The sequence below is a fragment of the Chelonia mydas genome, chromosome 2 (assembly GCF_015237465.2).
Source record: "Chelonia mydas isolate rCheMyd1 chromosome 2, rCheMyd1.pri.v2, whole genome shotgun sequence".
Taxonomy (NCBI): Eukaryota; Metazoa; Chordata; order Testudines; family Cheloniidae; genus Chelonia; species Chelonia mydas.
The window spans coordinates 235030714-235041736 of record NC_057850.1 but is presented as its reverse complement, the minus strand read 5'-3'; the positions used below and the strand labels follow the sequence as shown (position 1 = coordinate 235041736).

At 47.1% G+C, this 11023-nt stretch overlaps 1 long non-coding RNA gene across 1 annotated transcript; it reads left to right on the top strand.

Annotated features, from left to right (window-relative positions):
- The first annotated feature begins 599 nt into the window (after positions 1-599).
- Positions 600-6211, top strand: LOC122464760. Its single transcript, XR_006289100.1, has 3 exons — positions 600-771; positions 918-921; positions 6202-6211. It is a non-coding gene; the product is annotated as an uncharacterized LOC122464760 (long non-coding RNA).
- Positions 6212-11023: the final 4812 nt, after the last annotated feature.

The window sequence follows — 11023 nt, the reverse complement described above, 5'->3', positions numbered from 1 at the left end:
CCAATCTGTTTCCCCTGATTGGAGCTGACTGGGCAGGGGCTAATTAGGTGCTTTTGCACCAGTACCCTGCTACAGTGATGTATGCGAAGAAAGTTTAGGCACATTAAAAAAAAATCAGAAAAGCGAAATCCCTCAGTTGGAAAGAACACAGGCCACAAGGCACAGGTTTTCTATCCATGTGACTCAGAGTTCATTTGCTTCAGGGATCTGGTGGTAACTAATAATTTATACTTAATTTAAGAATACAAAGAAATTTCAGGAAGAGCTCATCTTTTAACCATGTGCAAATTTCATCATAGCATGTTTTTAAATACAAAAGGAAGACTGGTTGGGGGCTGGCCAGAGGTGAGGGGTAAGGGGCCCAGCTTGGGAGAAGGAAGAGGGCTGGCTGGGGTGGGAGCAAGGGACCCTGCTGGAGTGGGGACGAGGAGCCCCGCTGTCGGGGCTGGCTGTAGTGGGGGCTGAAGTGGGTATACGGCTTGGCCTACCGAAGCAACCAAGTGTGCAATCCTCTAGTAAAAAGAAAAGGAGGACTTGTGGCACCTTAGAGACTAACATTTATTTGAGCACAAGCTTTTGTGAGCTACAGCTCACTTCATCAGATGCCCGGCTCGCTGGTGTGGAGCCGGGTGTGGAATGCGAGTGCCTAGTGGGCCACTTTTGGTAAGCAGAACTGGCGCTGCGGGATGAACCGAACGCTGGGTTAAGGCGCCTGATGCCGATGCTCATCAGACCCCAGAAAAGGTTTTGGTTGATATAGACAGCAGGACGGTGGCCATGGAAGTTGGAATCCGCTAAGGAGTGTGTAACAACTCACCTGCCGAATCAACCTGAAAATGGATGGCGCTGGAGCGTTGGGCCCATACCCGGCCGTCGCCGGCAATGAGAGCCGCGGGGGCTACGCCTTGTAGGAGTAGGAGAGTAGTAGGCTACGCCAGAGTAGGAGGGCTGCTGCGGTGCAGCTTGAAGCCTAGGGCGTGGGCCTGGGCGGAGCCGCCGCAGGTGCAGATCTTGCTAGTAGTTGCAAATATTCAAACGAGAACTTTGAAGGCCAAAGTGGAGAAAGGTTCCATGTGAACAGCAGTTGAACATGGGTCAGTCGGTCCTAAGAGATAGGTGAGCGCCGTTCCAAAGGGACGGGCAATGGCCTCCGTTGCCCTCAGCCGATGGAAAGGGAGTCGGGTTCAGATCCCTCGAAGTGAGCTGTAGCTCACGAAAGCTTACGCTCAAATAAATTTGTTAGTCTCTAAGGTGCCACAAGTACTCCTTTTCTTTTTGCGAATACAGACTAACACGGCTGCTACTCTGAATCCTCTAGTAGTAATTTTATACTTTAGCCAAAGCCATAAGCCGTTAGGCACTAATTCCATCCCTATTCAGCAAAGTCCCTGAGCATGTGCTTAACTTCAGCAATGTCCTTAAGTCCCATTGACTTCAGTAGGAGCTAAGCATGTGATTAAATGCTTTGCTGAATTGGAGAACTCCTTCAGTAGAATGAGCATCTCTTTCCTTAAGTCTTAATTAAAAAGAACCATTCTTTACCTTTTGATTATTTCATTAGATCCTGCTGGTGCTCAATATGTGATGAATGGAGCCATATACTGAGTTATGCTGTGTGCAACACATTTTCAGATAGAGGAGACATCCTTCCTGCCACGTATGTTTTTCTCCAGGGTGGGAAACAAGTGTTGTTATACCAATAAAATAAAAACCAGCAGGATCTTATTAAAGGGGAAAAGGCAAAATGCCACATTGATTGTGAATACAGAAAGAATCATAGTAAGCAGTTAGTTATAGCTATAACATTCCATTCAATTTCATATTTATTCACACATTCACACACACACACTCACACACACACAGGTTCTGCAAGGTTGTTATCATAGTTACCAGCCTTAGAGTTGCTCATGCCAAGCCACTGGCCAGGTGGCCTGGACATGAGGAGGGAGCAGGGCCTTGTCAGATGCTCATCTGATGCTCCTGGAAGTTGGTTTGCAGAATCAGACCCCAAAGTTCTCACTTTCTGGAGTCCATTTTTACAGGAATTTCTTCCTTTGCCAGTCTATGGGAATTTCTTCATCGTGCTGTTGCTGAATCAATCAGCAGATGGCACATTCCTGACGGCTCCGTGCTGCCAGATGTTATCTTGTTCTTTGGTTCTCCCATTCTTGAGGTTGTTGGGTGGATTCCAGTCTGCCCTCTGGGGGTCCTCTGGTTATTTCCACTTGACGCCTTCTTCAGCCGATGGACACTGGATTCTTAGGCTGGCACCTCCTTGATCATTCAGTTATTATCCACACCAAACATCCATCCACATACATTCTCTATCTCTATTTTAATCACAATTGTTAACAAAGCGAGATGAATACAAAAAAGGGCGGGGAGTCTCTGGGTGCTGTTTCTGTTGTTACAGAGTATTGCTTTGAGTCTCTCTCTACAAAGAATTGGTTTGAGAACAGACTCTGTCTTAGAATGTACTAACACAATTAGCAGCTTGCAAGTTTCATAGAGGGAGAGAAACAGTACCAAAAACCAAGAGACCTCTTAATTAGTAATACCGTGGAATTTAAACTATGGGGAATCAAACTCATTTGTGATTTTAATACAGAACTTCTTTAATATGATCCAACAATGTTATAGATCTATATCTGGTGAAGTTTTTATTTGATGTGAGTTCAACCACATTTGAAGCATCATGGAAGAAAGTCATCAAATGTGGTTGCAATGGCCAGGAAGTGGCTCACATTAGAAGCTTGTAACATACCTGTGGTCTTGAACCAACCAGGCACCACATAACAAAACAGTAGTTTAGCTGCATCACAAGACTTCTGAGTAGTGACATTTTTACAGGATACATTAACCACATCATCCTTCACTCATATGGCCATTAAAGGGCAGGAAAATCTCAGGAGGTAACAAAACAAAGACACTTCCTTTGCTGTTTTCTCCATTTAATTTAATAGATTTCAAACTGTACTTTCCCCTTTAATCTACACCCAATATTCACTTCTCACAATATGAGCAACTGCTTTGACTGTCTGTGGTGTCTGAGGCTTGAGATGTTATTTCCAGGTTATGGGAACTCTGCAACCTCTGTAATTCATGAAGTTGTGATGGTAACAACCTGCCTCTTCTTTGAAGTGCTGCATCACTACATCCACCATGCATGTTACAGTTACTACATTTTACTGACAATTACTAATAAACTACTCTCCTCATTACCTGCTGGACACCGATGAGGTTCAGAACTGAGGCCCGTTAGAAATCTGTGAATACTACACAGGAGGAGGACAGGCTGTATAATAGAGATTAGAGATGGAAAAGATCTATTTGATCAGCTTATTTATCCACCTACCAGATTGACTTGGGGTAATTATTGCATTGTCCTAAAACTTAATACTTGAAATCTTGAAACTTAAGAAACTTGTTGTAAGTTAATGCTCTCCCATTACCCAATGAATACTAATGCTGTTGTTGAAATAATGAAAGTGTTCTTATGTTTATGCAGTACCTTTGATTCAGAAGAATCCCAAAATACTTTATAAACTGGTTTAAACCATAGATTGCACAGTAATCACTTTATTCAACACTGAAATGCAGCCATTTCTGCATCAAGTGTTTAATGGCTCAGCAACAGCACACAAAAATGTAATATTTGACTGCTTTAAGGAAAAAAATCCTTCACACTGATTTGACTGTGGTACCATTACCATAATTCCATAATTGGACAAAGCACAAGGGAAAGTTTTAAGTAAGCAGAATGAGGCTACTCCCAGGTAGAATGAGAGTGGGATGCCAGGCTCCTCTGAAATGCTGCTGCTTTCAATAAAACAGGAGCGCTCTATCTTATATGGCCCCCAACACCATAGTATCTGATTTCATCACAATCTCTAATGTATTTATCCTCCCAGCATCCTGTGAATTAGGGAGGTGCTGTTATCCCAGTTTTACATATGAAGAACTGAGGCACAGACAGGAAAAGGAACTTGCCCAAGGTCACACAGGAAGTCGGTGGCAGAGCAGTGATTTTACTCCAGTCCTGTTGGGATCCAGAAAGTGGGCGGGTGGAACAGGAGAGTGGCCACCAGCGGACACTGCCCAGAGGAATTCTGCCCGGATGCGTGAATGGACTGAGGAGCGGAAATAGGCCCCACAGTCACAGGAAACCCCATCGGCCACCTCCTCTCCCTGGTTTTGTAGATGGACATTTTGGCCAGGGCAAGGAGGAGGTTGACAAGGAGGTCCCGCGGCTTTGTGGGGCACAGATGGGGAGTGCGTAGATAAACAGGTAAGGGGAAAAGTGCAACCAAAAACATAATAGGATATCCAAGAGGAGCCAGAATAGGGGCTGCAACCTGGTGCACTCCAGGTACACATGCGCCAGGATCTCCCTCACGCTGCAAAAGGGTCAAGTGTCTGAGAGGGGAGAGAACGGTGCCAAGTTCACACCCTGGCTCACAGCTCCGTGAAGGATCCACCAGCTGACATCTCTGGTGGGCCTCGGGACCAGGGTGGAATATAGGCTGGCCCACCGGGGCTCCTCACCCTCCAGAGGTGGCAAGAGGTCCCAGGCCACTTCATGTCAGGGCGGGACGCGAGGGTGAGGATGTAAAGAGTGTGGAGCATGATCATGCACAGGTATTTTCTTGGCGCGGTCCGGAACTGAAGTAGTGCAGCCAGCTTGCAGTAAAGGGGTGGGATGGCCTGGCAGGTCCACAGGGCAGGGGCCCGATGAAAAGTTCCAGAGGGGCTGAGGTGGAGGGTGGGTGGGGCATGCCCTCTCGCAGGACCCAGTCGAGGAAGACCCAAGCAGTGGGTGGTAAAGCAGCCCTCACCTCCTGAAGTACGCGCCGGGAAGCGTGAGGCCTGGAAAGCCCCATGCGCCGAGCGAGTGTCAGGCGATCCAGCCAGTCTCCCCGGTCGTAGTCCAGGAGGTCTCCGACTCTGGTGACTTCTTCCAGGACCAACCTCTGGCGCACTGGGGGGGACTCTGCCACCTGCAGATGGAGCTGGGGGTTGTGTAGCAGGGGCTCCGTGAGGAGGTCCACCCCCTCGGCAGCTGCCACAGACCTGGTGGCCGAAACCAGTTGCCAGGTCCGGAGGAGGTCCTAGTAGAAGACCGGCAGCCTGGAGAGATCTCGCAGAAGAACCCACGGATGGAGATAAAGGAGCTGCTGGTTGTATCGGAGCCCTCGGAGGCAGTGCAGAAAGGCGTGCACCAGTAAGCTCCACACCGGACTACCTGCACCATAAAGGAGCCTCTGCAGGGCCTGGAGGCAGAAGACGTGGACCTGAGTGCACAGGCACTTCAGGCTCTGTCCTCCCTCCTCCAGGGGCAGGTGGAAGACCCCTGCAGAGACCCAGTGCAGTCTGGCCAGAAGAACTCCAGAACCGACTTCCGGAGGTTGGCCAGGAAATCTGGGGCTGGGACCAGGGTGTTGAGCTGGTACCAGAGCATGGACAGGACTAGCTGATTGAACACCAATGCCCACCCTCGAAGGGAGAGGCACTGGAGTAGTCCTGCCCATCTCTGGAGCCGCTCTACCACCCTGCCCTCTAAACCTTGCCAGTTCTCTGGTTGAATCCAGTCCCTAGGCTAGTGCCCTAACCACTGGACTGTCCTTCATCAATATAGCTTGAGAGAGGAACTGAGAGGGGCAGGATGAATGCCTTGGGATATGGATCCAGGGCTGCAACTTGTATTTTCCTAAAGTTTGGGTTCAGATCCTTATAAAAACCATTTATAGGAAGCCAAGATTATCTTTTGTGGATAATTGCAGGGGACTTTGTCCTTCTTTCACCAAGAATACCAAGTCCTCTACACACCTTAGTAAGGTCAGTTAGTGAAATCTTTAATGAATTTCATGAGGAAATCATCCAGCTTTTGAGAGTAACTATGATCTAGGAGCTACGGCTACTAAGGTTTCATCATGTGAGCCTCAGACGGGTAGGTCTAGGTGGCCAAGTGAAGGAAGTCCCAAGAGACTGGCATTATTTGTGGCAGACAAACACATACAGCAATTTACAAACCAAGAGTATCTTCATTAAGTTACGACAAGTGCTGAGCACATTATAAGAACCAGGGGCGACTCTACCAATTTTGCCACCCCAAGTAGCCGGCACCGTGTTGCAGCAGAGCTGCAGCCGAACTGCTACCATGCCCGGAAGAGTGGCGGAGCTGCCGCCCAAAAGCCACCATAGTGGGAAGAGCAGCAGAGCTGCCACCAACTTGCCACCGCGGGACACGGACTGCCGCCCCATTCTGAATGCCACCCCAAGCACCTGCTTGGAAAGCTGGTGCCTGGAGCCGGCTCTGATAAGAACCTATATAGAACAGAATAAACTAGTAAGGGATGATCAGGATTAATTAAACTTGAACTTGGTTGATCTTTCTGGCTGCCCAACATATGATGGGAAAAGGTAGAAAAAAGTAACCTTGGAAATTCAACCAGGGGATAGATGAGAGCATCTGGTCTCCAGGCCTCTGAGTACAAATGCTGGGGACAGAATTTATCTTTTTGGGACTGGGTTGCACTGGTTTGCAAACAGGTCTGTTTGTAAAAAGAACCACCTTGATGCAATATGATCAAAACTTTCTGGACTAGCCCTCATTCTACTTAATCCAGCTCAGGACAGCTGAGACAGTGGGCCAAGGATTTATGTGACACTAAGGGACAGACCCAAGTGTTCCAAGTACAGAAGAAGTTGTCTGACCTCTCTGTTTAGACCAGGGATCAGCAACCTTTGGCATGCGGCCCATCAGGGAAATCTGCTGGCGGGCTGGGATGGTTTGTTTACCTGCAGCTTCCACAGGTTTGGAAGATCACAGCTCCCACTGGCCACGGTTCACCGTTCCAGGCCAATGGGAGCTGCGGGAAGCGGCGGCCAGCACATCCCTCGGTCCGCGCCACTTCCCGCAGCCCCCATTGGCCTGGAACGGCAAACCGCAGCCAGTGGGAGCTGTGATTGGCCAAACCTGCGGATGCTGCAGGTAAACAAACCGTCCCGGCCCGCCAGCGGATTTCGCGTACGAGCTGCGTGCCAAAGGTTGCCGATCCCTGGTTTAGACTTTTAAATTTTGTTCAGCCTAGTATGGTGAGACACGTCACCGTGATTCTATTGTCACTCTTCATATAAATGGCTACAATTCCCAGCAACACCCTTGGGAGGAGGCTGACTATTGCATTCTCTTTTGCCCACAACTCTAGGAGGCTGATGCTGACCTGGCATTCGTGGGGACACCACTTCCCCTGAAATATATGAAATCCTATCTGAGGAGCTCTTCCCACCAGACTGGCCTAAGCCCTCATATGGGTTGCTGGGGGATCTGCCAACAGTTTGTCTTGGAGATATATGTTGAGGTGATCACTGCACCCCACAGGGGAAGGCAAGCTTGGGCCAGTAGAGCTTCACTTTCTTGTAGAGAATCCCCCTTTGTTGCAGCCTCTATGGCTGGTGTTGGGGAAGAATTTCCTGGCTCTTGTGAATCATAAAGGGTAACAGGACTGGCAGTCTGGGTAGGACTAAAGTTGCAGTTGCAACTGACACAAAGCTTCCTTGCGCATCTCTTAATGATGGATGATTTGATGAGTCCAAAAGGCCTTTTTCCCAAGGCTTACCAAAGAGCTCCATACCATCAAATGGCAACTGAACTACATTGCTCTCAAAGTGGGGTCTGTATCTAGAGCCTGGAGCCACAATTTTCTTTATGTTTCAAGGAAGCGATCTGGTGAGGTAACAGACGGTATCACATAGAAGAACTCATGTCAGGTTGAATCTAGTTTCTTTCTAGTCTCCTCTTTAGGTCCCCAGAGATCTCTTTTTCTGAGAGTAGAAGAGGAAGTGGTGGCAAAACAATGGAGGTTGGTTTTAAGGGGTTTAATCTTTTGGTCAAGAAGTCCTTTGGTGAAAGTCCACCTCATTGACTATGATCAAAACCTTTTCTGTGTGAACCTGACCCTAAGATGAAGGAAGGCCAAGTCAATCTTTGGGACAGGAGAGAACTCGCTGGCTTTATTCCACTGGATTTGGTAGTAGAGACTTCACTGATCACTCTCTTTTTGTCAGAGTTGGGTTACTTCGAGTCATCAATGCTCTCAACATGATCTGCTTTTCCTTTGCTGCATTCTGAATGAGCCCTAGGGAACTGGATTGCTGATTGAGCTATCTTGAGAAAGGAATGGATTAATTCAACCAAGAGATGGCAAACAGAAGACCTGATTTCTCTCTTTCAAGGTGCTCAGAGTGGGATGAATGTTCCTCTTCTCTGATGAGCACAGGGCAAATCCTTGTAATCAGATATGCCAAACCCATGGAAAAAATGCAGAAATTGGGCCTGTTTTTGGCTTAATTGGCTTGTGAGTTGCTTATTGGCTAATTTTTGGCTTCTTGCTTAATTGCCTGATAGCTTCTTCTTCTTTTTTTTTTTTTGGATCGGCTCCTGGCAGGCAGGTGCAAGGGGAGGCAAGCAGGGGCTGTCACGGGTGCACAGTGGGCCCACCACAGTCCCAGTCTGCACACACACTAGTCACATAGTGTGTTGGGGTTCTTAGGGATTGACTTATTTTGGCTTTGTTTTGAAATGGGATTAGCTTGATTTTTGGCTTATTGTGAAAGTCGGGGTGCTTATTTACCCCATGAAAGTTGGGAACTATGCTTGTAATTTGTAGGGGAATATGCAGAAAAGAGGCCACTTTGGGAAACTGGGAAAGGGAAATGGTATTTACAGTCCTTTCATTGAGAGGATACGAACAGACAGTTTGATCAGATCTCACAACACATCATCATCAGTGAGCCCAACTCTAAAGGCATTTGATACCTAATTCTCAGAGCAGAAGAAAAACTAAGGTGGGTTTTTTCAAGTCAATGGATCGTGCACTCATAACTCCCTAATGGACTTCTGAAAATCCAAGCCTTACTTATTATAGAAGATGCTTGTATAGCCCAAGAAGCAGGCCTTCATTCCACAGATCTTTGCACTGTGCACATCAGGAAGTGCAATGCTGCTGCATTCCCACAGCAAGAGTGAGCAGAAGCTATTCATTGGCAGAAATGAGGTTAAGCATTAAGCTTGTGCAATGACCAGAAGCAAGCTTCAAGCCCCTTGTATGCTCTCTCCATTACACTCACAAAGGCAGAGTGAAAAAATGAAACAGAGGTAGGTGAAGAATGGCCTTAACTGAATCCTCTTTGGCTGTATTCCGGTGACAAGAGAGGAATGACTTTGTAGCTGCACAATAATGCTCTTAAGTGTATTCTTGCAATCCCCTCTATTCCTTGTCCTCATCATCATTTTATATATTGTGCTACACTCATTATTTGTCCTGTGCAAGATCAAGATTGGAATAAAAAAAATGTTTGAACAGTATGTCTCACAGACAGTGAGAATTCTTTTCAGGCTACTGCATAGCCCCAAGCAAAAAACCAAGTTCAACGTCTCACTTTGGAGACTTAAGTTAAAAGTGTCCTCTTACACCTTTATATTTACTTCTTATCTATATGTGTGGGCACCGTGCATTTCCCATGCCTCTGAAGGCTGCTAGACTGCAACACTCCTCATGGGAAAGGACCCTTTCATCCATGCCCTTTTGCCTGAGAATCCCCAGCAAGGAATTCTTCAGACATACCTCATTCCATCCTTTTTCTTAGAGGTTGAAAGGACGTTACTTACCTTACAGCAACTGTGGTTCTTGGAAATGTTGTACTCAGTGTGGATCCCACTGAAGATGCACATGAGCCTCATCAGGGTGAGACTGGACATTTTTGCATAGTGGTGTCCATTGGGGCTGTGCACATGCTCTTTGCCTCCTCATACTCCTGTGCGAGGGCATAAAGCATGGGGGGTTGCTCTGAGCCTTCCTCTGTTCCTTTGCAGTTCGAAGCCTCTGATAGTTGAGGACTCCAAAAAACAAGGATGGAGGGAGTGTCGTGGGATCCACTCTGACTACTGCATCTAAAAAAACAGCTACTGTAAGTTCTTTCTTTGAGCTTCTGTCCATGTGGGTGTCTGGCAAGCAGCTTCTCCTCAAGATGGTGGGAGTTGGGAGCATCATTTGAATGAGCCAAACAATGAGCCAAACAATTATAAAGTGGACTTTGAGATAACTGAATGACAGTCTCACCTGTTTCAGGAGCAGTGTACACCAGAATTTTTGGTATCAGTTCCCTAACTGGATTCAAACCATTTGGAGCTGCTTATATGAAAGATCTTTTCCACTTCGAGAAGTAAATCTTCCTGGTGAAGGATTTTCTGATTTGCATGAAAATCTTTTGAACCTGTATGGAGCAGTTTCTCTCTGTACTGCTCAAGCAGCCAATATCTAAGCCATCAGTCATAACGACTATGGGTACAGGTGCAAGATCTAATTGTGGTTCTGGGATATTGTATCTGGCAGGCCAGGTCTGACATCCAAAACTGGCTTGCTCAGTAGAGGGCTATCAGGATGACCATAGCCTTGTTCCGATGTTGGATAGCATCCTGGGGATCAGGGGAATTGGTGATGGAATATGAGGTCTATGGTAGACTCCTTCAGTGACTGCTTATGCTTGGTCACTGCATGCCTGCTTACAAAGTCTTCCGGGTTGTTGTTGACTCCGAGAAAGCAGGGCTAATCTGTGTTGATGAAACCACATCCATAGTCTAATGGCCTCCTGGCAAAGAGGGGATGATCGGGTGCTCTCCTGTTTGTTTATATAGTGCATCACTGTGTTGTCTGTCAGGATTTCATATGTAATCTAAGGTCATCCTGAGGTCATGTTCCTTATGCATCTGCAGGAGGTTCAGGTAGGCACCCCAAATGCACCCCTGAAACATCTATGATAGGTGTCATAGTTGGGGAGGAAACAAAAGGACCCCTTTTGGTATATTCAATGGGTCTATCCAACAAGTTAGCTCTCATAAGACTTGGGACGGGACTATGACCTTTTTGTCTAAGTGATGTCTCAACAGGGTGTGCATGGACCTCCGCCATAGCTGTAAGGGCCGATGATGAAGTCTGGCAAGCGGCATCATATACGTGCATGG